Raw genomic sequence first — 25,526 nt, forward strand, 5'->3', positions numbered from 1 at the left:
GGTTAGAGGATATTGGCCACATGGAGAACCATCTTAGAGAGATGGGCAAGGAATTAAGTGATGTAAGACATAGAGAGGAAATCAGGAGAACTCACTTGGAAATAGAAAATGAGTTTCTAAGAAGACAATTGTAAGAAAAGGAGACACAATTGGCATGCATGGCCAGCTGGTCTATGGAGGCACTATAGTGCAGAACACCAACAAAATCATATGGAGTATAGTTCAAAGACCAATGGCTGCAGTTTCAGATCAAGACTTTGGCACAGAGAGGCACCCATGCCTTTCCAATATTATAAACAGTTTACAGACCTATGTGACCAAAGTTCAGCAGAAGACAAGGCAGAGATAGCAGAGTTCTATTTGCATAACATGGCCCTCACTGATATGAACTTATGGAACCCCAATGCTAGGCTAGGGGAATTGCAACTGATGGCCATGGCATCATGGATGAATCATGAGGAGAAAAGGGCAACATAAATAAAAAAGTTGATGGTAAAAGAGAAAACTGAACCCTTAATGATCAGAGCTGAGCCATCACACCCCATGGCTCTCATCAATGTCCAACAGCTCCTTGCAAATAATCATCAAAGTGCCCCTAAGTATATCAGTGAGTAAGCTTAGGGCATTGCACATTTTGAGGACATGGAAAGATTACTTGGGGAAGATTGTATTCATGCTTGTATGAGGAGGTGGAACACTCTACCACATAGTTTGCAAATTAGGGAGTATCACTCCCCAACAAGGATGAAAGAAGCATTAAGGAGAGTGCCGCTGTACAAGCGCTCTTTGCAAAGTTTGAAGGCCAATTGGATTGGCCTCAAATTGAGTCCCCCACTACTAATAGGCCTACTAGAAGGTGGAAAAGAGGAAGAAGAAAAACAGCAGTGGGAAGAGGTGGACAGAAAGGCAAGATTCCATGACAAAGAAGAGGATCTCACATTAGAAGCATGGGATGTCACAGAGACCATCAGGGCCATCAAGGATGAGGAGATTGACTAGTTGCTCAGAGGATGAGCAACACATTCAGTAGGGGGGTGATGATGAGCCCCATAAATGGGTAATTATATGGGCTCATTTTGCCTCCTAACTTAGCTTAATCCACCATTCTCATTATTTTATTGCATGTTTTTTATTATATTTATGCTAATAGAGTGAGTTGGGTTGATCATTATGCCTTGAAGTCTAATGTGTGCTTAATGCAGATTTTTGGTCAATTTTGGAGACAAAGTCAAAGATTTAATGAAAATTTGGCAGCAAATATTCAAAGAAAACAAGGGAGAGGATTTATAGGAGGGTTTCACCCTCATTTATGATTCCCTAGTTTGAATTCTCCTTCAGAAATCTCGGAGCACAAAAAGCCACATCAATGCACCAAAGAGGCAGCCGAGCAAGTGAAGGTTAAGTGTTGTCTATCTCAAGCTTTGGGAGCCAAACCTCCTTGATTTTAAGGAAGCTATTGGGAACTCCAGTTGTATAAGTAGAGAGGCCTAGGGCCTCATTAGGTTGTTGGATGTTAGTCAAATTTTTGTACTTTTGTTGCAACTTTGCTTTGCTCAACTTCGAGCTTACTTTTGTAGATAGTTTCATGTAATCTTACTGTTATTTTGATAATGAAGATGAGATTGTTCCTGAGCTAGCACTGAGTTACCTTATAGGGCTAAATCTCTTGGGTTAGGGCCCAATCCAAGCAGCCAAGGACATCTTGTTTTGTATTTATATGCTTTGTTTCAGTTTATGAATGAGTTGCTGTTAGATAGATTCCTTTCTTAGTTAAGAATAGGTTACTTTTGGTAATTTAAAAGGTTGTTTCCCTTATAGTTTGTTGTAGTAGGTTAAATAGTGATAGAATAAGATACAAAAAGGCCATCAACAAAGCCTTGGCATCATTTCTCCCGTTTGGGACCATGAACTGAGGCCAAGACCTTCTTGCTGCCACAAAAAACACAAATTTGCCTTTGCCATAGGATTTCTAGTGTTTCAGCTTGTTAGAAGGTTAATGCTTTGTTGTAAATCTATTTCATCATGCTCATTTCTTTCTATGCAATAAATTTCCTCCCATTTTTTCTTTCCATATAGCATTGTTCGGCATTTACTTTCCTAGATCAGAACTTAGACTAGCTTGATGAACAGTTCTGTTTTTTTAGTGTAGCTAGTTTCTTTGCTTGCTTAGTCTCAGTGTTTGATTTTCAGTTCTCTTGCAATACATCTCTGCTCACAATAATTCAACCAATCATCCATCACCATCTCTCTTTGATCCATGTTCCACAGGTCATCCAAAGTCCCTCACAAATCTGCCTTAATTTTCTACACTTTTCTCATGAACTTCCCTCTCTTTCCTTAAACAAGTTCAACCATCGTTCTCTTCCCTAATCCTCCTTGATGACCCTTAGACACCTTAACACATCCTCCTATCCATAAGCTACCATTTCCACCCATTTTCCCACCTTTAAAACCTCTAAAAATAGCTCTTAGAATCCTCCCGTAGACCTCCTGTAGATCCCCTACAGCCTCCTGTAGATTTTCCTGTAGGTGTCTTTTTAAAGTCCGATTGCAGGGAAAGCCTCTAGAAGACCACCTGGGACCTCCTAGGACCCGTCCACACCTTCCTACACCTCTGCAAACTCCAAAGTCAGCCTCCATCGCCACCTAATCGCTGCCACATTCACAAACAAATAAATTACATGCATGACAATTTCACCTAAAAATACATAAAAATCCAAAAAGATGTTTTTTTTTCTCATTTCCTTGTAGAAATAGCTTGATTAGATGATGTTTACTTCCTAAGTAGGTAATGGCATTCATTTCATGGTTTTTCATCTCTCTTTATGCAAAAGTAGGGTTAGTTGGTCAATTAGGGTTTGCTAGGTTTACTTCACATTTCAGTCTTCTTTCTCTTTCTACAAGTAGAGTAGCCTCTATAGAGTAAGCTTTCCTTTCTTTCATCACATATAAATTTTCTTATGGAATTAATAGAAGTTGGCTTGAGATCCTAGTGATCTTGCACCAGTTGACCAAGTGACAGCCTGCAGAATGAACAAGTACTTGTGAATACAGCACCGTCGCTTCCAAGTTTGTTACGAACTACTGGGTTGATAAAAGTGAAGTAGGAAGCCCAAGAGTTGCAACATTATTACTGCAATACTGGTGCTCACCAGGTGGCATGGTCCAGTTGGTTAAGTTGAATGGATATCACTTCCCAGCAAAGGTGAATGGAAGTCGATTGAAGACATACAGAGGTGGCACGACCATATGACTATGCGATAGAAGCATAGTCTTAGCACTCCAGGCAGCTGAAAGGAGGTGCAGGATTGTAAACTACACTGCCCGAGTTGGGGAGCTACACAATTTCAGGACTGTGTGAAGTAGCGAAGTGTCACAGGGTCCACGACAGCGAGAAGGCAGCTGCGTTATTCTTGGAAATAGCACGCAGGTCGACCGAAAAGTGACCGTTAAAGTCACTGTTCATGATTTGATGGTTTGATTATTCCCAAATGGAGCGAGCAGTAGGAATTTAAGGCAAACTTTATGGATTAGATTCTCGAAAATATGGCGCAAATCTAGTATTAATGGACCAAATGTGGGGGAAATGGTTGGATTTGAATTCAAAAAGCCGTATAAATCATAGGTGGCTATCCAGCAAAAAACTCTTGGCATTTTGAAAATTGAGTTGTTGCGATATCAGGTGTGTATGGACCTTAGGAATTTTGAGGACCTCCTGAACAGGACCTCCTGAACAGAATGATGTCAACACCTGAGGGAGCTGCACAGGAAATTGTGGTAGTAGAAGCCCCAGGGAGTGCTGGAGTGATAGTTGAAATCCCTACATCACCCAGAACACCGCGACCAAAGAAGGATAAACAAATTATGATCCCGGTGCATGTCTCACCAAGAAATCCGCAGAGGACCAAGCTCACTTTGCAGGAAAAGGGGAAGGCCATTATTCTGGAGGCCGACGAGGAAGAACCTAAAGAAATGCTGGTGGATGAGGAGGACGTGGGAATGGAAGTTGAAACCCAGGGTGCAGACCCTATTACCAAGGTACTTGAACATGTTCCACCGCGCAAGCGCAAATCCAAGGTGTCGAAGGACATAGACGAGAGAAAGAGCTCCCTGCAAGCTCTGTTACTCCCGAATGACACTTTTTTGAGGGGCCGCACTTAGGGTGAGTTCTTGTACCAAAGTTTGAAGATTGGGACATCGTAGATCATGAGAAATTCCCGCATTTAGCAACTAAGTAACTAATGCACCGATGAATTGACGCAACTACTGGAAATATTTAATTGGAGCTACGGACATGGCTCAAGGGTGTAGAGAAAATTGAGTTGCTCAACCTGCTATAGGTTCTGCATTACCACCGCACCCTAATGACCATCTTCATCATCAGGCAGCTACTCTGCTTGGTCCATGATGGGTGTTTGTGGCTGGAGGATCCCATTCCCATCACAGACCACTTGATCCATCGGATCACATGACTACCTTACTCAGGGGAGGATCCAGCCAATATATTAGAAGGAAATGGTGGTGATTTCGCCCTCGCGGAAGCTATGAAGAAGAAATTTAAGTTGGAGAAGAAGAAGTGGGAATATGCCATATCCAGCATTAAGAACCCTGCATTTAAGGTAGCAAACAAATATTACTGGGGAAGGTGATGCTAAAGTGTTGAGCAGATGAGGTGCCTGTGCCTATGATTGAACTAGCGGCCCAATGTGCTGAAGGAGTCTAGTTCAACTGGGTGAATTATCTATGCGGCGAGTTCCTTGTGAACTATCGCGAGGCACACGAGAAGGGAAAGACGTTTCACTGCACATGGCTCCTACTGTCGATCGTACTGGTGGCATGGAAGTTGCCAGAAGATAGCCAATTCCTTTCAGTCATGCCATACCTTCCAGAGACAGCAAATTATGCTTCGCTGTGGGCGACCAAGGATGCGCAACACCTAAAAGAAAGCAAGATCATTTGGATCTTGATGGAGATTGCACATCCAGATGGGGATCAATCACAAGCCATGGTTGTCACCTATAGTATATGCTAGTTTGTAGAGCTTTGCAAAGTTCAAAGCATATTTCCACCAGGTCCTTATAAGGGTGCAGAAGGACCCCATGAGGACATGGCGTAACTTACTATATATGGCAATTGATGATGTTATTTTTGTAGTCCTCGACTCTTGGCCTACAGAGTGGCGCACTCTAGCAAGATCCAGAGTGGAAATGGACAAGTATAACACGCAACGTAAGAAGGAAGAAACAAAGATCCAAATGGCACAATTGGCTGAGAAGCGAAGAAAGGAGAAAGCAGAAGCTAAGCCCCAGGAAGCGCGTGATGTCGCAAAATTGGTGGAATAGCAGGAGACAGGAGGAGAAGAGCACGAAGGACAGAAGCAACCTTGACATAAGGCTGAGACAGAAATAAAGGAGTCAACATAAAAAGGTGGCACGGACCCACAGACAACATCCACCCAACTCAAGCGTCAATGCCCGCAAGAGATGGAAGTGTTGTGGAAGAAAACCAAGGCTTCAAAGACATCCTTGGACCCAATCACCCTCACTAAGGGGGATTTGCATGATATTAGAGAAACGGTGAGTGATGTCATCGCAGAGGCCCTCCAACAATTTGAAGAGTAGCAAAAATTGGTATTCGGGGCTCTTTGAACAAATCTACAGGAGTTACAAGTTCATACTCCACAATCTGGCATAGTGTCCACCGGCCTCATGATCAGATCTTTAGTTGCTGAGTAGATGTTCCGCACAAGGGTGACCAACACGATACTGCTAGCAAATGGTGCACTTACTACAGAAAATGAGGCCGATAGGTCCATGGTTAGCAATCTAAAAGGGGTGGAATTGAATATGGTCACACTCCCTCAGGAGGCGCTCCACCTCTTGGAGGAACGAGTCACTGTGGAACTTAGGGCTCAAGAGCATTGCACTTTGTAGGTGATAAGCAAGTAGTGCATCAATATTGAGCAGTTGGTCCTGCAGTGCAATGAGGTAGTAGAATAGAACAAGTAACTCATGAAGTTTGTGGAGGAAGCCTTCCAAATGGTCCCAGAGTTGGACATTCAGGCACAAGAACTGGTTGAGGCACGCATCGGCAAGTTGGACACAGGAGTGCTCGACGCTCGGATAGAGATGGCTAGGATTCAACTAGAGCTGAACCTGGAAATTGCAAAATTGCAGTTGAGGGTTCAACCTTCAACTCTCCCAAAAGTTAGGGAAAAGAGTACCACTACTGTTACAACAACAATAGTGAAGGTTGAGAGTGCAGTAGCAGACTGCATGTGACTTTTTGAATAATCATTCGAGGTCCTGACCACCCTGGAGGAGGACCCAAATGTAGAGCGCCTGGAGACAAAGGTGCATGAGCTACAAAAAAGATATGACAAGGTCAAAGCGATTGCGCCGAAGATCGCCCTTACACAGACTCTCGCATGGATGTTGGAGGAAAAGGCGCTTAAGGAATAGGTGGATGATGCTCAGCACAAAGAAGCGGTCCTAAAAGTGCACCAATAGCCATGGATAGATGAGGCATATATGATCACAGCTTCCATTGAAGGAAAGCTCGCGACACTCAAGGCAACTCAGCAGAAGATTCAGGGCACCAGTTTAGTCACAGTCACTGAGCAAAGAGTGGAAGAAGTCGAGCACGTGGCTACTGAGTGTGCTGCCGAGGTTGCGGTTATCCAAACGGAGATGGGTGGTCTTCACGCTAAGATCTCTGTGCCTGCAGAGTGACTCGAGGGTGAGTCACGCTGTTTGTGTTGGGGGCCTATTGGGCACGGGATCCCCTAAGGGTAGTTTTGGGGATAAAAGCCCATATTTTGGTCAAATTTTGTAATCCAAGTGTAAAGACTCCGCATTTTGTGGTCGCAGAGCATGTAGGTGTTAAGGAGTCATTTGGGTTTTCCGCCCTTATCTTGGAAATGTAATGTTAGCTGTAAAAGATCTACCCATGGTCCGCGGACCATGGGATTGTATAAATAGAGCTAAGCTCTAAGTAGTTAGAATCAAGGAAGGAAGAAATCAAGAAGAATGAGGATATGATGTATGAGAGATAGCTCTAAAGTACAAGTCTAGGTTTTGGTCGTAGCGTAGGTAGAGGCTCTGCAGTTGAGTGCGTAGAGGACTAGAAGTCCGCAGCTGAGTGCGCGGACCCCTGCAGCTGAGTGCACAGGGTGGGTCAAGTCTGTAATTCTCTGGAATTATCAATAAATAAAAGTATTCTACAATTTTTGCATCTTTCTTTCCTGTTTATGCATCTTGTTATGTTGGGTATGAATTTGAATTATAATTCTTAAATGATGCACAAACATATGTAAATGTGTTGGTTAAGTGAATGCAAGCAAGAACATCTGCTTACGTGAAGCTAAATAAGATTAGTTAATGAGATAAGTAAAACACTTAGCCTAGTTCGGGAGATATTACAGTTCGTTGCCCGAGCAGCGCGAAAGTTGCTGAGTTGTAGGTTACGATTGTGTGAAAGCCAATTGTACCCTTTCACGAAGGTACTAAGGGGTGGAATACAGGGCTAAGTGCCCTACACGAAAGCCGGCATAGCCGGAATAAACCAACATCACAACCATCTCAAGGGTGCGGAAACTTGGTTCCAACATCTCCCCATACTGCTTTGGGTGAGACTTTAGTCCGCGCCCTATGGGTTGGTGCTGAAAGGGCCAATAGTGTAGGGATTTGTTTGGCTAACTAACGCTAAACCTAGGTTAGGCCACCTCAAGCTAATAGTTCCCATGACTCTCCCTACAAATCATTTGGGTGACAAGGAGAAGAGTATTCTCCTACTATAGCAGATACATTAAGGAGCTTGAGGGCAAGGATAAGAAGTTGCAAAGTAGAAAATGGCCAGTTGGTTGAGGCCGAGGAAATACTTGCAATGGGTTAGGAGAAGCACTTGGAGGTTAATACAGCAATCCTTTAGAGCTTTTCTCAGTTACAGAGATAGGGACAGTTGAGGATTAATCAACATTAGTAAGAGAAAACTAATGGAGACTATGGTAGAATGTATCGGTATGGATATAGGTTGGATAGAGGGGACACATTCAGAGCTGGAAGATAATTGGATACAATTGATAGGAGGACTGGTATGTATGCACATCATTCTAGTTCCTCGTCCATTAGACATCATTACAGTCATCAACATCATCATCCTTATAGGAGGAGGGAGTATTTACCTGAGTAGTTTAAGAAAGTGAATCCTCCTACATTTGATGGAGAGATGAAGAAGCCGAAAGATGAAGAGGCATAGTTTCTTTAGATGAAGAAAGTATTAAGATTGCATAGACACTCAAAGAACTTGAAATCCAAGATAGCCACCTTCAGTCTCAAAAGGGCAGAAGACATCTGGTGGGAAGATGTAAATAATGTCAAGGGGATTCAAGAAGAAGACTTGATTTGGGATGAATTTGAGAGGCTCTTCAAGAAGAAGTACTTGTGATAGAGGTACTATGATGGTGGAGCTAAGGAGCTTTATGAGCTACAGATGGGTTCTATGATAGATGATGATTACACTAGAATATTCTTGGAGTTGTTGATGTACGTTTCTATTATAGACATTTTTGGGCACTGCAACCCCAATCATAAATGTCAATAAACTAAGGGCTCTTAAGTCCTTAAAAGTGTTGTTCCGACCCATAAAAGAACAAGGTCAACTGATTACATCTTCTCCTAGAAGTTCTCCATGAAAAACTACTCAGAACTGGTCAAAACTGGACCATTTCACTTGCTACATAGGCAAAGTGCGTTTCATCCCACCTGAATACATATAGTAGGTGTGATTCATGTCAAAAATCCCTTTTTTGGGGTGCGATGGGCGAGAAGGGACAAATGGCAGGGTCAATCCACAAGGTGGAGGAGCATGGAATCTTCCAGAAACTTCTCCTGTGACACTTACCTCTCTGAATTCGACCAGGGATGAGTAAGAGATCATCAATCTCCAAGTGGAATCAAGAACTATCAGAGGGAAGACACTAATCAAATCTCAAAAGCTGACTCACCTCCCTTGTAGACATCTATATATGGATCCCTCATTTTGGTATCTTGTAAGGAAGTGCTGCTAGTTTCTTGGTGCAATATCATAGTGTTGGGTGATCTAAGCTTTTCATGAGGTGAAGAAGGGCTTCTTGCTGAGAGGATGATGCTGGGTCAGAACAATTGGTTGTAATTCTCTTGGCTCTTTCTTGATTATCAATAAAACTATTCAAGTTTTCCTCCACATGTTTGTATGATTAATGTTTTATGCATTTGTGTGGTCAATGTACATCTGATCCTATATTGTTTATGATAATAGATCTATGTTCTTGGATAGTATTATGTTGCTTTGATTCTACAGGTACCCTGTGAAGCTGGGTGGAGAAGGAAGCGAGTAGCAAAAGATCTATCAGAAGGGAGAGGAATCGAACAAGGAACCAAGCGCAAGACAGAGGTTGGTCTCCTTTATTCTTCTCTCATCTATCTCTCATAAAAGAAAACGAAAGTAGTTTTACTTTGTTTGTTTCTAAGGTAGCTACCACCCTTAGTGGGATTAGCAGCTCTGCATAGACACTATTCCCGATAACAAAATGGCGACTCTGCTAGGGAGCGAGTAGATTGTTTGTTCATCTACATTTGTTTACTTTATAAACTTACAGACGGAGCCTGAAGTCAAGCCAGCTAGCCTTCGAACTGCATTTGCTATGCAAGTGCAAAGTAGATCAACGTTGCTTCAGTCAATCTCTGGGTTTTGTTTATGAATTAAACAATTGATTTACAAGCTCTCTAATTGCCCTTGTGGTGGCTCTAGTAACCTCCTTAGATCTACCCCTGTGATTGATTTACTAATTACCACTTGCTCGGGCAAAATCTCTAAACTGAACTGCAAACTGTGACCCGGAACCCAATCAAAGTCTTGTCCCTGGTCCAGCGCACTGTCTGTTCTGTGAACTTCAAATGCAGTGCACTTCCCGAGTGTAGTAGGTGCGTTGCATTTCAGTTTCACTGTGTTACAGGTGCGCTGATCAGACAAGGCCTTGTTCCTAAATTTTGGTTTCTGTGTTCACTCTTTTCAGATCTATTCAGGAGTTTTGCTGCCTGTAGTCAGTACACCTCTGTTTGAAACCCCTTTCCTTGCTGTTATTCTACCTCCATTGTGCAAAGAACTGTAAATGTTTTTATGTATTTTTTGAGTCATTTTCAGTTCTCCTTTACAAATAAGTAGCGTAATTGTACTGTCGTTTCTTGATTTGAAAGTGTCGCAAGTGTCGTTTTCAGTCATAGAAGAGAATCTGATTGTTCTTGATAGTCGATTACACTCTTACTATTGTATTTGATCTGAATTAGTAGTTTTTCTGGTGTCGAAAGAAATTTTTCAATTCCAAATTGGAAAGTGTTGTCATTGTCCTCATTTTGTTTTGAAAAGGAACTTGTTAGTAATTGTCACTTTGAAAATTAATTCAGATTTGCGCTTAGCTTTCTTTTTATCATTTACACATTAAGAAGGCTGAAAACAAATACATGCATGTGCATTTTCATTTAGACTGTTTGTCGGTTTGATTTAGGACAATGCATATAGTGTGTGCTCTTTTCTCTTTGTTGAAAGAACACCATCTCTCTTACCTTAGTAGCTAGGATTTTCATTTGCAAAAATAAGACTAAACGACTGTTTATCATCTTAGATTGCATTTTAGGAATTGTACATCTACATCACGCGGTGAACCTGAAAGGCAAATTTCTTAAGCAAGATCAACTATAAAATAAATTTAATGAATCTAAAAACGCTTTGGAACCTAACGCACAACATCTAGAGGTCTAGGCTAGAGACGTATTCCGCCGTCGTAAAGCCTGGTAACTGTTGTTTTCACTATTGGTTGGGTGATTCCTCCACTTTGAGACGATAAGTGCCAATACAGACTTGTGCTCCCACGTACCGTCGAGTATATTTTGGGAGACCACAATAGGCTTAATCCTTTATCCATAGGAAGTCGTGTCTACCGCCCTATCGATCGCAATGCACTTAACACAGCATTCGGGAAGATTGATTACCGTACCGTAAAAGGTATTCTGCAGTTTTGTGATTGGTTTGGTAATCCCTCTGTCTAGATTTCCAGAGCAGTCCCTTTCGTTCCTTTTCAGACTCCTTAACGGAAAAGGTCCATCTGAGCACTTGTCACTTCAGGCTCATTAAAAATCGAAGGCGACTAGAGTCATCTTTTGTTTTTTCTCGACTCTTAAAAATTGAAAAAACAAGTTGTGTCAAAGCGTCTAAAATTCATCTAATTCGGAAACATACTTCCCCTTGATTTTTAGTTGATCGAGTAATCCTCAATCGTGGAAGAAAGTCAATTGAAACCCCGTCGTTTGTGGAGGCTTACAAGTCAACCGTCTTTGTCTCCAGAATCAAAGCTGTTACGGACAAAGCAAACTTGTTTAACCGGTTCCAAATCCCCTGATAAAGTTAGAACAAGTGTTCCAACACCATCGGAGACTCCGGTTACTCCAAACATTTCTGGTATCCCTGCCTTTACAGAAGAAGTTTAGCAGCCACCAAAGGACTGTAGCACTGATCCTAGTGTGAGGGTAAACGCTTGTATTACTGAACCAGTTCCATCTACAACTAGTTCGGAGGGTGTTATCCCCCAAGCATCTGTTGCTGTAGATTCTATACCTTCTTCGGCACCATAAATATTTTACGGACCAGATGGTCTACCTCTTCCACCTGGCCTGATTGCTATAGAAGAGATTGTGGAGGACCCTCCATCTAGTACTCCATTGCAATTTGGAGTCGGGATCACTCTGTATCCTTCTTCATCAGAAATTAGTCTACCGCCATAGGACGCTCCTGTAGAATCGCTAGGCAATCTTTTGGATAGACTAGAAATGTCTGAACAACCGTCAACATCTAGGACTGTGTCGTCCAACACAGCGATGACAGAACTTCCTGTTGTCACTCCAACAATGTTCGCCGATATACCATCTATCCCAACTACTCTCAATCACTAGAAGGGGCCCACTCAGGGGCTATTTCGACAGTATGGTCCGTTCCTGTTTGTTCATCTAGAATAGTATCCGGAAACTCTTATGTTGAGTCTCAGCAAATTGATCCTTCAGGGTGTTAATTTGGGCAGTCCGGTCCTCAAGGGAAAACAATTCCTTTAAGTACCGGATTACCGCCGTATGGGGGGAAATATACCCTTTCATTGTCTCCTCCGGGAGGACAACCATACAGGAGTTCACAACAAAATTTAGGTTATGCTGGAATTACATCTGGCGGTTGGGTGCCGATACTGCCTCAACAACCAAGAGTTGTATATTCGATGCAACAATGCTTACCTATGTCAAATATACCGACTACGCTAGCTATTGTGACGGTGTTGCAAGTACAAGCGATGCCTGTTGTATGCCAACCTCAGGTTTCTCAGGTGGTAATGCAACAGCCTCTTGTCCCTACGACTCAACCACAATCGCCAACTAGTGGAATGACACAAGCCCAAACAGGTACAATTACCCATCATCTTGGTCAAATAGTCAGTATTGGACAACAACACATGGCTTCACAACCATGGCTAGTGCAATACCAACAACCACAATTCCAACAAGTATACCAAGGATCTGAGCAACAAATCTTTGCAAATAGTGGGCAACTATATATTCAAAACGGTCAAAATCAACCATTCTACAATGGTTATGCCCATCAACCTTACCAAAGTTACCAGCATCAAATGCATTATGCTGGTATGCAGAGACCAACTACTCATGCGATTCCATCTTATCCTAGGTATGCTTCGCCTAACCTGAATCAACAGTTACCCTTCATGGTGACTTTAGAGTTACCAGATCTAAATCGGTTAACAAACGATCCAATTGCTTATGCCCCTTGGTGGCCAGCAATTCTGCATAAACTTCCGTAAGATATTCCTAAATTTAATGGAAATCTGGCTGAAGATCCGTCGAATCATGTGATGACCTTTCATCTGTGGTGTTCATCAAACACCCTAAACGATGATTCGATTAGGCTTCACATTTTTCATAGGATGTTAACATGTCCAATAGCAAAATGGTATATCGAATTACCCAGAGCTTCGTTTGACAACTTCAGTACCCTAGCCACAACCTTTTTAACCCTTTTTCAGTTACCGATAAGGTACGAAACGGGAACGGAACTTCTTACCAATTTCAAACAAACAATGGCCACTCACATATCTGATCATATTCATGAGTGGCGACGTCGTCGTAGAATGGTAAAAATGTATGTTCTTGATCAACTTTTAGCTGAATGGTTTATTAAGTCATTATTGCCTTCCATTACAGAAGATGTGGAAAAAGGAGGAGTCGTCACCGAAGAGCAAATTATTGCTTGTGCGCAATATTTAGACTTGATTTATACTCAGTCTGACACACTCTACGATAAAATACCTGACGCTCCCAGAGCAGAATTTTCAGTCCCCCCTCCTCCTAAATCGAACAATGACTCTCATGCCGGTGATGGCATGATTGGCGCGACAGACACGAAATCGACAAAGGCTACATCTAAAAAGGCCCGTAAGATTTCTGGTCAAAATGCAAATGAGGAACTCCTTGCCTCGAAGGTAAATGCTGTGTCGACCGACAAGGGCAAACAACTGAAGCAACCAGGGGGCAAGAAGAAAAAGAAAGGGAGAAAAAAGAAGCAGGATGAGTCATCTCCTGAAAAACCTTCTGCAAACCCTTCTGGGCAAAGGAAACCCCCTGCGGGGTGTCAGATATGCGATGAGGATCATCAGACGAGAGATTGTCCACATAAAGCTGAAGTTAAGAAACTCTTTAAGAGTTCAAAAACCTCAGCAGTATTGACTGATCCATTTCCAAAGCCGGGAACCAAACTGGTTGCTAATCAAAATGCTTCCCGATCCCAAGTGCTTATGTTTTCGGTTTCGAAAGAGCAAAATGATGCTTTGATAACGACAAGGAATAAAGATTACGGGAATCCATAGCTGTCGAATAACAAGGCTAATGAACAACCTAGTAGTTCGACAACAACTTTGACCGAAGTTGTGCCACCCATCATTCCTGAGCTAACGATACAACCACCAAAGGGAGTAGTACACAAATCGACATTTAATCCTCGTGCCAGAGCAGCACAGCATTATAATATAGTAGGGGACTTGGCCCAGTCGCCATCCGCTATGTCGACACTTGAGGTACTGCAAAATTGCCCCTCCCAAAAGCAAGCTTTATTATCAGCAATAGGTGGGATTGACCCAATGGATTCCAATCTTATGGCCTTTGATCATAAAGGATATGACCCTCAGTTACCAGCTCAACTAGCTTTCCTTATTCAAGTGAAAGCCCTCAACAAAACTACTCATCGAACAATTATTGATGAGGGGGCATTTACATGTATTATGTCGATGAGTTGCTGGAAAAATTTAGGCTCACCACCCTTGTCGCGATCATCAACAATGTTAAAAGCATTTGATGGACGATCATACACTCCATATGGGATTTTAAGTAACTTGCACGTTGAACTAGGGGGAAAAACAATAGAAATTGATGTTGAAGTAATCGACGGAAACCTCGATTACAACATCCTACTGGGAAGGCCTTGGATATATGGCATGGCCACAGTTGTGTCGACCTACTTCAGGAAGATTACATTTCCCTTTCAAGGAGGAATTACAATCGTTGACCAACAAACATTTCTCTCCAACAGTTCAGAAGTTAAGGGAAGCATTCCAATGATCCATGGAAGCAATCATTCGCTTCAAAATATAGGAGTAGGTCTCCTAAAAGACCCTGCCTTAATGGGTACTTTTTCCCTACTGCCTCTGAGTAATCTGGCGGAAGTGGCCACAGTGGAAACCTGCAATATGAAATCTTCTATATCTAATGGATTGGGAAGATTCCTAAACATTTTGTCAGCATGGATCATCGCCATTTTAGAAATATTGTAGCAATCAATTTTCTTGGCCTGGGGGGCAAACTCAAATCAATGCTCATCGAGTGTTTGGATAGATAGGTCTAAGGCATATGGTACCTCTTCAGATCCTTGGTCGCATGTACATTCTACAGACAAAGGAATGATTCAGTCAATGATGTTAGGGGAGGCACCATGGGAAGATTACCACCATCGTTCCCATCTCCCAAATTACAACGAAGATTATTCCAATGACCTTAATCATCCATCAGTTTTTTATTTTCTATCAAATACTGTAAATACGGTGGATTCCGAGGATGGTTCTCATCTCGTATCGACCTCGTTAAAAAATGAAACAATGAGTCATGAGGATAGTTCTTTTATTGTGCCAACCTCGTTAAAAAATGAAACAACTCCCTTTCCAAATCGAGTCTTTGATTATGATCTCGTAAAATCCAAGTCGAGTCTTTCAAATATCTCGGAGGTAAACCTTCATTCCAACCACCGCGTTGAATGCAATGAAGCTTGGGGGGAATGTACCTCGATTTGCGTCATTATGCTGGAGGCATGCAAACTTATCATGAGCAATGTTTCCGAAGGGTTCAAGCTCGTTAAAAAATAAACCCTCTTCGAGCAGTTTTAACGCGGAATTCAAGCTCATTAAAAAATAAACATAAGCAATGAGCAAGTGTTTCCCCCAGCATTTAAGCTCATTAAAAAATGAACCATTTTTCTGGTAAATAACCATCGTGAATGTATTATCTTCAGCCTTTAAAGCCTTGGTTGTGTTCTCATCATCACCTCCACTCTGTATTGGCCGATCATTCACCTCCACTTGATCGTTTACCCCTTTTGAGGAACAGCTGTGAAGAGTGATCCTATTAGCCATCCTTGTAACACTACCGTGATTGGAAAATTCCAAAACTTACCTGGAATCAACTGCTACCTAAATTTATCACTCGTTCCTCAAAGGTGAGTCTCCTTTAAGCTCTTTTCAACTAACTCATAAAATATGAAAATATTTCTGAGCCATGGGCCTCTCCAGCTCGTTAAAGTGACCGCGAGTGCTATCCCTCCTTTAGATTTTAATCTTTTTGGACCTGAGGGATTATTACACAAAAATATCGAGCGCTTGTTTTGTTCGGCTCGTTAAAAGTACCGAAAATTCATCCCTTCTGTATTATTTTATACTTTTTCGGACTTAAGGGATTAGATGAAGAAAAAGGATTTTTGGAGTTTCCTTTACGTTCCTTTTCAGACTCTCTAAAATTGAAAAGGACAGAGTTATCTTTGTCGTTAAACTCGTTAAAACCTAATAGCGACAAACTTGTCCATAACAGATAAGAACGAGTTTCACTATCGCTAGGCTCGTTAAAACATAGCGATGGGTTTTCCCGAAGGGCAAATTATAGAACAAGCATATGTTATCCTCCTCAAGATTGACAAAAATAAAGAGGTACTGGTCAACAATGACTGGGGAAAAATTGGGAAGAAAACTTGAAGAAACTTTGTTGGTAGCAAGTTGCTCTTGAACATGACACTTTCACTCCGCATCCAAGTTGGGTTGGGTTGTTCCATTCACTGGTCACATCACCATGGTTCCATCACACCATCCACATCTGGGGTTAATGCTACCGATCCATCATGTCAGTGTCGCCGATATGTTCAAGAGAAGTCGCTCAGAGAATTCAACTGTGTCTCACCCACTGCAATACATTTACGCTCCATTCTTTCATGACCGCCACCCTGAACCTTATATCACCAAATCGTTTTCACCTCCATTAAAATCATTTGCTCCATTCCGTGTCATTGATGTGGGATTCACTAAGGCCCTCCTATTACGGATCGCTTATTGTCGACATCAGCTCATTATCCAAGAAGTCGATCTAGGAACAACCCTTTCAGTACTTTGAAGCTTGCATGCCTCAATGGCAAGTTTCTCACTTCCGGCGACAGGTTTACATCAATGGCCTTCGACCAAAAGATTTTGCGTGGTGTTCGACGCCAAGTCCTTTATTCACACCACGTGAATTGAACTGTAGTACCTTGAGGGTCATCATCATTATCGGTGATTCCTCTCGCGCCTGTTAACGGCTTTCATCATTGGATAGTAATCAGGCGATGTCTTTGCATGTTCGACCCCAGAACATCTCTCACATGGATCAACTTGTACTTTGAGTGAAGATCGAACGAGATTGAAGACCCCGGATCTAGTTTCATCCATCCGGGCAGTGATATATATTCAGGAAAATAAAGACATCAAATGTACATCATTGTTGCACAGATAATCATCCAATCTAAGGGATGATGGCTCTACCAGAATCATCAGTCTACACTCAGACGATTGTCTGTCTCATGTACATGAAAATGAATTTATAAAGATGAGCATGTGAATGCCCGCCTCAGCTAGACCATGAAAATATTATGAAGATAATGTATTGTATTGTATCTTATTACAGGTCTCCTTCCAGCTTGAAAGAACTTCAGATCCTCATGATAAAGCATTTCACCCGACATCGACAAATTAACGACCTCATGCTTTAGGGGGCAACTGTTATAGACATTTTTGGGCACTGCAACCCCAATCATAAATGTCAATAAACCAAGGGCTCTTAAGTCCCTAAAAGTGTTGTTCCGACCCCTAAAAGAACAAGGTCAACTGATTACATCTTCACCCAGAAGTTCTCCATGAAAAACTACTTAGAACTGGTCAAAACTAGACCATTTCACCTGCTCCATAGGTAAAGTGCGTTGCATCCCACCTAAATACACACAGTAGGTGCGATGCATGTCAAAAATCCCTTCTGTGGGGTGCAATGGGTGAGAAGGGACAAATGGCAGGGTCAATCCGCAAGGTGGAGGAGCATGGAATCTTCCAGAAACTTCTCCTGTGACACTTGCCTCCCTGAATTCAACCAGGGATGAGTAAGAGATCATCAATCTCTAAGTGGAATCAAGAACTATCAGAGGGAAGACACTAATCAAATCTCAAAAGATGACTCACCTCCCTTGTAGACATCTATATATGGATCCCTCATCCCAGAGATCCAGAGGCTGGAATTTGGTATCTTGTAAGGAAGTGCTGCTAGTTTCTTGGTGCAATATCATAGTGTTGGGTGATCTAAGCTTTTCATGAGGTGAAGAAGGGCTTCTTGCTGAGAGGATGATGTTGGGTCAGAACAATTGGTTGTAATTCTCTTGGCTCTTTCTTGATTATCAATAAAGCTATTCAAGTTTTCCTCCACATGTTTGTATGATTAATGTTTTATGCATTTGTGTGGTCAATGTACATCTGATCCTATATTGTTTATGATAATAGATCTATGTTCTTGGATAGTATTATGCTGCTTTGATTCTACAGGTACCCTATGAAGCTGGGTGGACAAGGAAGCGAGTAGCAAAAGATATATCAGAAGGGAGAGGAATCGAACAAGGAACCAAGCGCAAGACAGACGTTGGTCTCCTTTATTCTTCTCTCATCTATCTCTCATAAAAGAAAATGAAATTAGTTTTAGTTTGTTTGTTTCTAAGGTAGCTACCAGCCTTAGTGGGATTAGTAGCTCTGCATAGACACTATTCCCGGTAACAGTTTCATATCTCAAGGAGGAGAATGCTAATATTCAGAGATTCATCAGTGGATTGCTAACATCATATAAAGAACGGATTGAGTTTGATGAACCTAGATTGTTAGAGGAAGACATTTGTAAGTTGATGCATTGTTATGAGAATTTTATTAAAATTATGCAACTATGGTGAAATTCCACTTTGGACAACTTATATGATGAAGATAATAATTTCAATATATTCCTCTTTTCAAGAGGACTAAAAGCAACCTAAATATCACCTTATCTGGACAAAAAATAGGTGTTTTTTGAATTTATTTATTTACTCAGGTATATTGGATTAGGTCGGCCCTAAGCACATGTACAATTAGATAGGTCAGATTCAATATCAAGTGGAACCTCATGAAAGAATATATATCGAAGATACCTCAAGATCATTTGGAGATAATCCTCAAGCACTCTCTTCTGTCTTCTATTGTTTGGTTTGCATAGGTGTTATAGACATTTTTGGGCACTACAACCCCAAGCATGAAATGTCCATAAACCAAGGGCTCCTAAGTCCCTAAAAGTGTTGTTCTAACCCCTAAAGGAACAAGGTCAACAGATTACAGCTTCTCCCAGAAGTTCTCCATGAAAAACTGCTCAGAATTGGTCAAAACGGGATCATTTCAGTTGCTCCACTGGCCAAGTGCGTTGCATCTCACCTAAATACACTGTGTGGGTGAATTTAATTTCAAAAATCCCTTCTATGTGGTGCGATGGGTGAGAAATGACAAATGGCAGTGTCATTCCGCAAGGTGGAGAGGCAATGGAAGCTTCCAGAGTCTTCTCTTGTGACACTTGCCTCTCTGAATTCGACCAAGGATGAGTATGAGATCATCAATCTCCAAGTGGAAGAAAGAACTATCAGAGGGAAGACACTAATCAAATCATAAGCTGACTCATCTCCATTACAGATATCTATATATGGATCCCTCATCCCAGAGATCCAGAGGCTGGAATTTTTCATATTGTAAGGAATTGATGTTGGTTTCTTGAGACAAGCATCAGATTGTTGGGTGATCTAAGCTTTGTATGAGGTGAAGAGGGGCTTCCTTGCTGAGAGGTTGATGCTAGGTCAGAACAACTGGTTGTAACTCCTCTTGGCTCTTTCTTGTTTATCAATAAAAGCTCTTCAAGTTTTCCTCCATGCTCTTGTGTCATTGTTGTTTGCTACATTTGTATGATCAATTTACATCTGATCCTAGATTGTTTATGATTATAGATCCATGTCTTTGTATAGTGCTATGCTACTGTGATCTTACAGGTACTTTCTGAAGCTGGGCGTGCAAGGGAGCAAGTAGCTAAAGACTATCAACGAAGAGAGGAATCAAATCAGGAGATTAGCGCAAGACAGAGGTTGGTCTTTCTGTTCCTCTCTATCTATAATTCATAAAGGAAAAACGAAAGTAGCTTTTCTCTGTTTGTTTCTAAGGCAGCTATCACACCTTAGTGGGATAGAGCAGTTCTATATAGACACTTTTTCCTGTAACAAAATGGTGACTCCACTGGGGAAGAATTAGTTTGTTTGTTTATCATTATTTGTTGTCTATTTCATAAACTTACAGGTACCATTCGAACTGCATTTGCCATAACAAATGCAATGTAGATAAATGCTATTTCAATCCATCTACTGGATCTGTTTATGATTTAAACAACTGATTCACAAACTATCTGATTGCCCTTGTGATAGCTCTTAGATCCTCCTTAGATCTACCCCTGATTGTTGCATTACTGATTGCTTTTTGCTCAGCCAAAACCCAAGAATTGAACTGAAAACTGTGAACTGGAACCCAAATAGAATCTCGTTTCTAGCCCAGCGCAGGTACTGTTCAGAGAATCTGAACTTCAGCGCACTTCCTGAGTGGACAAGGTGTGCTGCATTTCAAATTCTCTGTGTTACAGGTGCGCTGATCAGACTAGGCTCTTTGCAGTTTTGGTTTCTGTGATTCATTCTTTCAGTTATATTCCTGAATTTTGCTGCCCGTGATCAGTATATGTCTGTTTGAAACCCGTTTTCCTTTCTGTTATTCCGCCTCCTTTGTACAAAAGAACTGTAGATGTTTTTGTGTGTTTGTTAAGTCATTCTCAATTCTCCTTTGTAAAAGTAGCATAATCGTATTGTCGTCGTTTGATTTGAAACTGTCGCAAGTGTCGATTTCAATCATAAGAAAGAGTTTGATTGCTGTTGATGGTCGATTATCCTGTTACTATTGTTTTTGGTCTGAATTTGTAATTTTCTAGTGTCAATAACAAGTATTCATTTCAAAATCGTAAGGTGTTGTGATCGTCTCCATTTTTTATTTCGAAAGGAAACTTGTTGATATTTGTCGCTTGAAAAGAAATTCAGATTTGTGCATCAACTTTATTTTTAGCATTCATATACTAAGAAAGTCGAAAACAAATACATGCATGTGCATTTGCATATAGACAGTCTGATTGGTTTGATTTAGGAAAGTGAATTTAGAGTGTGCTCTTTGCTCTTTGTGAAAAGATTTTGTCTTTCTTTCCTTAGTAGCTAGGATTTTCATTGCACAAAGAAGATAAAATTTTTTTTTATCATCTTAGATTGCATTTTAGGAATTACATCTACATCTCGCGGTGAACCTGAAAGGAAAACTTCATAAACAAGATCAACTATAAAATAAATTCAATGAATCTAACAACGCTTTGGAACTTAACGCACAACATTTAGAAGTCTAGGCTAGAGACGTATTCCGGCGTCGTAAATCCTGGTAACTGTTGTTCTCACTGATGGTTGGGTGATTCCTCCACTTTGAGGCGATAAGTGCCAGTACGGACTTGTGCTCCCACATACCGTCGAGTATATTTTGGGAGACCCCAATAGGCTTAATCCTTTATCCATAGGAAGTCGTGTCTGCGACCCTATCGATCGCAATGCACTGAACACAGCATTCGGGAAGATTGACTGCCGTACCGTAAAAAGTATTCTGCAGTTTTGCGATTGGTTTGGTAATCCCTCTACCTAGATTTCTAGAGCAGTCCCTTTCGTTCCTTTTCAAACTCCTTAACAGAAAAGGTCCATCTGAGCACTTGTCATTTCAGGCTCATTAAAAATCGAAGGAGACTAGAGTCATCTTTTGTTTTTTCTTGACTCTTAAAAATTGAAAAAACAAGTTGTGTGAAAGCGTCTAAAATTTATTTTAAACGGAATACTCATTACCCTTTCCTACGTTGATCTTGGGTTGAGAAAATGGAATCCACCAACCAAGGAATTCCCCTTGGAGGAAATCCTAGTCCCTTCTCCTCTTGGGGAGATGTTGGTGCACCCCATATGGCCACATTGTCGCTTCCAGGACTGACAATCGGCTTGCCTGTATGGCTCTTCTCAACCTCTGTCATTCAGAACACCGCAATTCCTGAATAATCGAATCAGCAACTAGACGAGTCCAGAGTTACCCACCAACCTTCTACTTCCTCTAATTCTTCCTTTCCTCCTTCCTCTTTGCTTGATGGGGCTGGTAAAGCCAAAATTCAAGTACCCGAGAAGAAGAAGGAAAAGAAGAAGAAAGAGAAGAGAAGAAGGAGCCAAAAGCGAATGGGGGCAAACGAGTGTCGTCTAGCGAAAATCCACACACTGCACCGACCTGGCCTAAATCGCCATGTGTCATTTGCAAAGGAGACCACTATCATAGAGATTGTCCTTGTATCCCTGGGATCTTAAGGGACTGGTCTCCTTGTTTGCACAACCCGGTGTCGTCAACCTCTGATGATCATGTTGAAAACACACCATCAACTAGTGAAAGTGAAGCCCCGGGACAAAAAGGAAAATATAGATTTCCTTGTAAATTGTGCAAAGGCGATCATGCCGTCCACCGTTGTCCCTTCTTAGACGAGGCTAAAAGAGTTTTGGACGATCATCCTATTTCACCATTACGACTTCCTCCTGGATATAAAAAACTCTTGCTGAGTCCGTCACTAGTTGAAAATCCAGCTGGCCCGCTCAAGTGGTCAGCTGAAGCATCTATCATTGAAGACAAACCATCTGAACCCATACCAGATGAAAGTCAAAAGGTCAAGGCGGCAGTTGACCCGGTCTTGCCTTCAGAGGTTCCATCTTTAGATGATACAGTCACCGAAAAGAACAAGGATGACACCGTCCAAATTCTTTTCATAAGCACAGACTCCAACGAACATGGGGGCAATTACCCGTTCCTTTACCGCAGGAAGGAAGTTCGTGAGAGTCATACCCGACCGTCTATTCGGTCCCACCTCCAAGTAACCTAGTTGTCTCCTTCGACTAAAATCAACTAGGCAGACCCCATTTACCAGCTAGTATACCATTCTGAATCATTGTTCAAATATATAGAATGGTTATGGCCGGTACCATCATAGATGAAGGGGCTTCTGTGAGTATCCTTTCCTCAACTGCTTGGAAAGCGCTTGGTTCACCATCGCTTTTGCCTGAGATGAGAAATATAACAGGCTTTGATAAAGGAACCAGTCGACCGTTAGGGATCCTTCCCAATGTGCCCATAACATTGAGAGGGAAAAATATTCACATGAACGTAATGGTAGTTCAAGGACCCCAAGATTACAATCTACTCCTTGGACGAGACTATATTTATTGCATGGGAGCAATTGTCTCCTCACTCTTTAGATTAATGTGTTTTCCGCACGAAGGAAGAGTGATCAAGATCGTAGACCAGCTTTCATTCCCCGGTTCACGCATAGCAAATAGTCATATACCATCTCTAAATGGTCTTTTCACGTAAAAAATGTCTCAATCCCCAGTCCACCCACCCGATGAGCGCGAGTGATTCAGGGGACATGACTGAAACCCAGGGGGCATGCACACTGGTCTACTTCGGCAGGAAAACTTCTGGTATAGGGTAGGTTTCCGCGAGAGTATATGACCTCCGTACTCCTGTCCGTGATTGGAAGAGGGAGTTGGACTGGAATAAGATCCTCTTGTCAAAGTTATGTGAGTTGGCGGGCATCGCTGCTCACCTTTGTTTATCTCGGTAGACATCGCCGAAGAGGTGTTTTGTTTACGCCGTAAATAGAACAATCTTTGGTAACCTATAAGAGGTAGGCCTCTCTCGGTAAAATAAATGTTTTAACGGAAGAAAGAAGGGGTAACCTTGAAACTCTATTTTATACCTGTGGGCATGCAAACCTTTTGGAATGCAAGCAAAGAGTGATCATTTATCTGTTTTTTGGATTGGTCGTTTCCTAACTTGCATAAATAAAGGATGTGGGGAAAAGCTCTAAAAGTTGTCATTTTTATATGAGACATTCTTATCAAACGACTGGAGTAATTGAGCAGTTTTAGCACATAGTTCAAGCTCGTTAAAAAATAAACATAAGACATGAGCAAATGTTTCCCCCCGTGTTTAAGCTCATTAAAAAATGAACTATTCACCGATAAATAACCATCGTGAATGTAGTACTTCAGCCATTAAAGCCTTGGTCGTGTTTTCACCATCACCTCCACTTTTGCATTAGCCGATCATTCACCTCCATTTGATTGTTTACCCATTTTGAGGAACAGCTACGAAGAGTGATTTCACTAGCCATCCTTGTAATACTGCCGTGATTGGAAAATTCCAAACCTTACCTGGAATCAGTTGCTATCCATTTTATCACTCGTTCCTCAAAAGACAAGTCTCCTTTAAGCTCTTTTCAACTGACTCGTAAAATATGAAAAGATTGCAAAGCCATTGGCCTCTCCAGCTCGTTAAAGGGACCGGAAGTGCTATTAGATTCTCGAAAATATGGCGCAAATCTAGTATTAATGGACCAAATGTGGGGGAAATGGTTGGATTTGAATTCAAAAAGCCGTATAAATCATAGGTGGCTGTCCAGCAAAAAACTCTTGGCATTTTGAAAATTGAGTTGTTGCGATATCAGGTGTGTATGGACCTTAGGAATTTTGAGGCTTTGAGAGCAAGTTCAATATTTGATAGATTACGGAAAGAAACACAGGACCTCCTGAACAGAATGATGTCAACACCAGAGGGAGTTGCACAGGAAATTGCGGTAGTAGAAGCCCCAGGGAGTGCTGGAGTGATAGTTGAAATCCCTACATCACCCAGAACACCGCGACCAAAGAAGGATAAACAAACTATGATCCCGGTGCATGTCTCACCAAGAAATCCGTAGAGGACCAAGCTAACTTTGCAGGAAAAGGGGAAGGCCATTATTCTGGAGGCCGACGAGGAAGAACCTAAAGAAATGCTGGTGGATGAGGAGGACGTGGGAATGGAAGTTGAAACCCAGGGTGCAGACCCTATTACCAAGGTACTTGAACATGTTCCACCGCGCAAGCGCAAATCCAAGGTGTCGAAGGACATAGACGAGAGAAAGAGCTCCCTGCAAGCTCTGTTACTCAAGCTCTGTTACTCCCGAATGACACTTTTTTGAGGGGCCGCACTTAGGGTGAGTTCCTGTACTAAAGTTTGAAGATTGGGACATCGTAGATCATGAGAAATTCCCACATTTAGCAACTAAGTAACTAATGCACCGATGAATTGACACAACTACTGGAAATATTTAATTGGAGCTACAGACATGGCTCAAGGGTGTAGAGAAAATTGAGTTGCTCAACCTGCTATAGGTTCTGCATTACCACCGCACCCTAATGACCATCTTCATCATCAGGCAGCTACTCTGCTTGGTCCATGATGGGTGTTTGTGGCTGGAGGATCCCATTCCCATCACAGACCACTTGATCCATCGGATCACATGACTACCTTACTCAGGGGAGGATCCAGCCAATATATTAGAAGGAAATGGTGGTGATTTCGCCCTCATAGAAGCTATGAAGAAGAAATTTAAGTTGGAGAAGAAGAAGTGGGAATATGCCATATCTAGCATTAAGAACCCTGCATTTAAGGTAGCAAACAAATATTACTGGGGAAGGTGATGCTAAAGTGTTGAGCAGATGAGGTGCCTGTCCCTATGATTCAACTAGCGGCCCAATGTGCTGAAGGAGTCCAGTTCAACTGGGTGAATTATCTATGCGGCGAGTTCCTTGTGAACTATCGCGAGGCACACGAGAAGGGAAAGACGTTTCACTGCACA

The sequence above is a fragment of the Pinus tabuliformis genome, chromosome 4_2 (assembly GCF_031772625.1).
Source record: "Pinus tabuliformis cultivar Carrire ecotype Pingquan chromosome 4_2, CPIR1, whole genome shotgun sequence".
NCBI lineage: Eukaryota > Viridiplantae > Streptophyta > Pinopsida > Pinales > Pinaceae > Pinus > Pinus tabuliformis.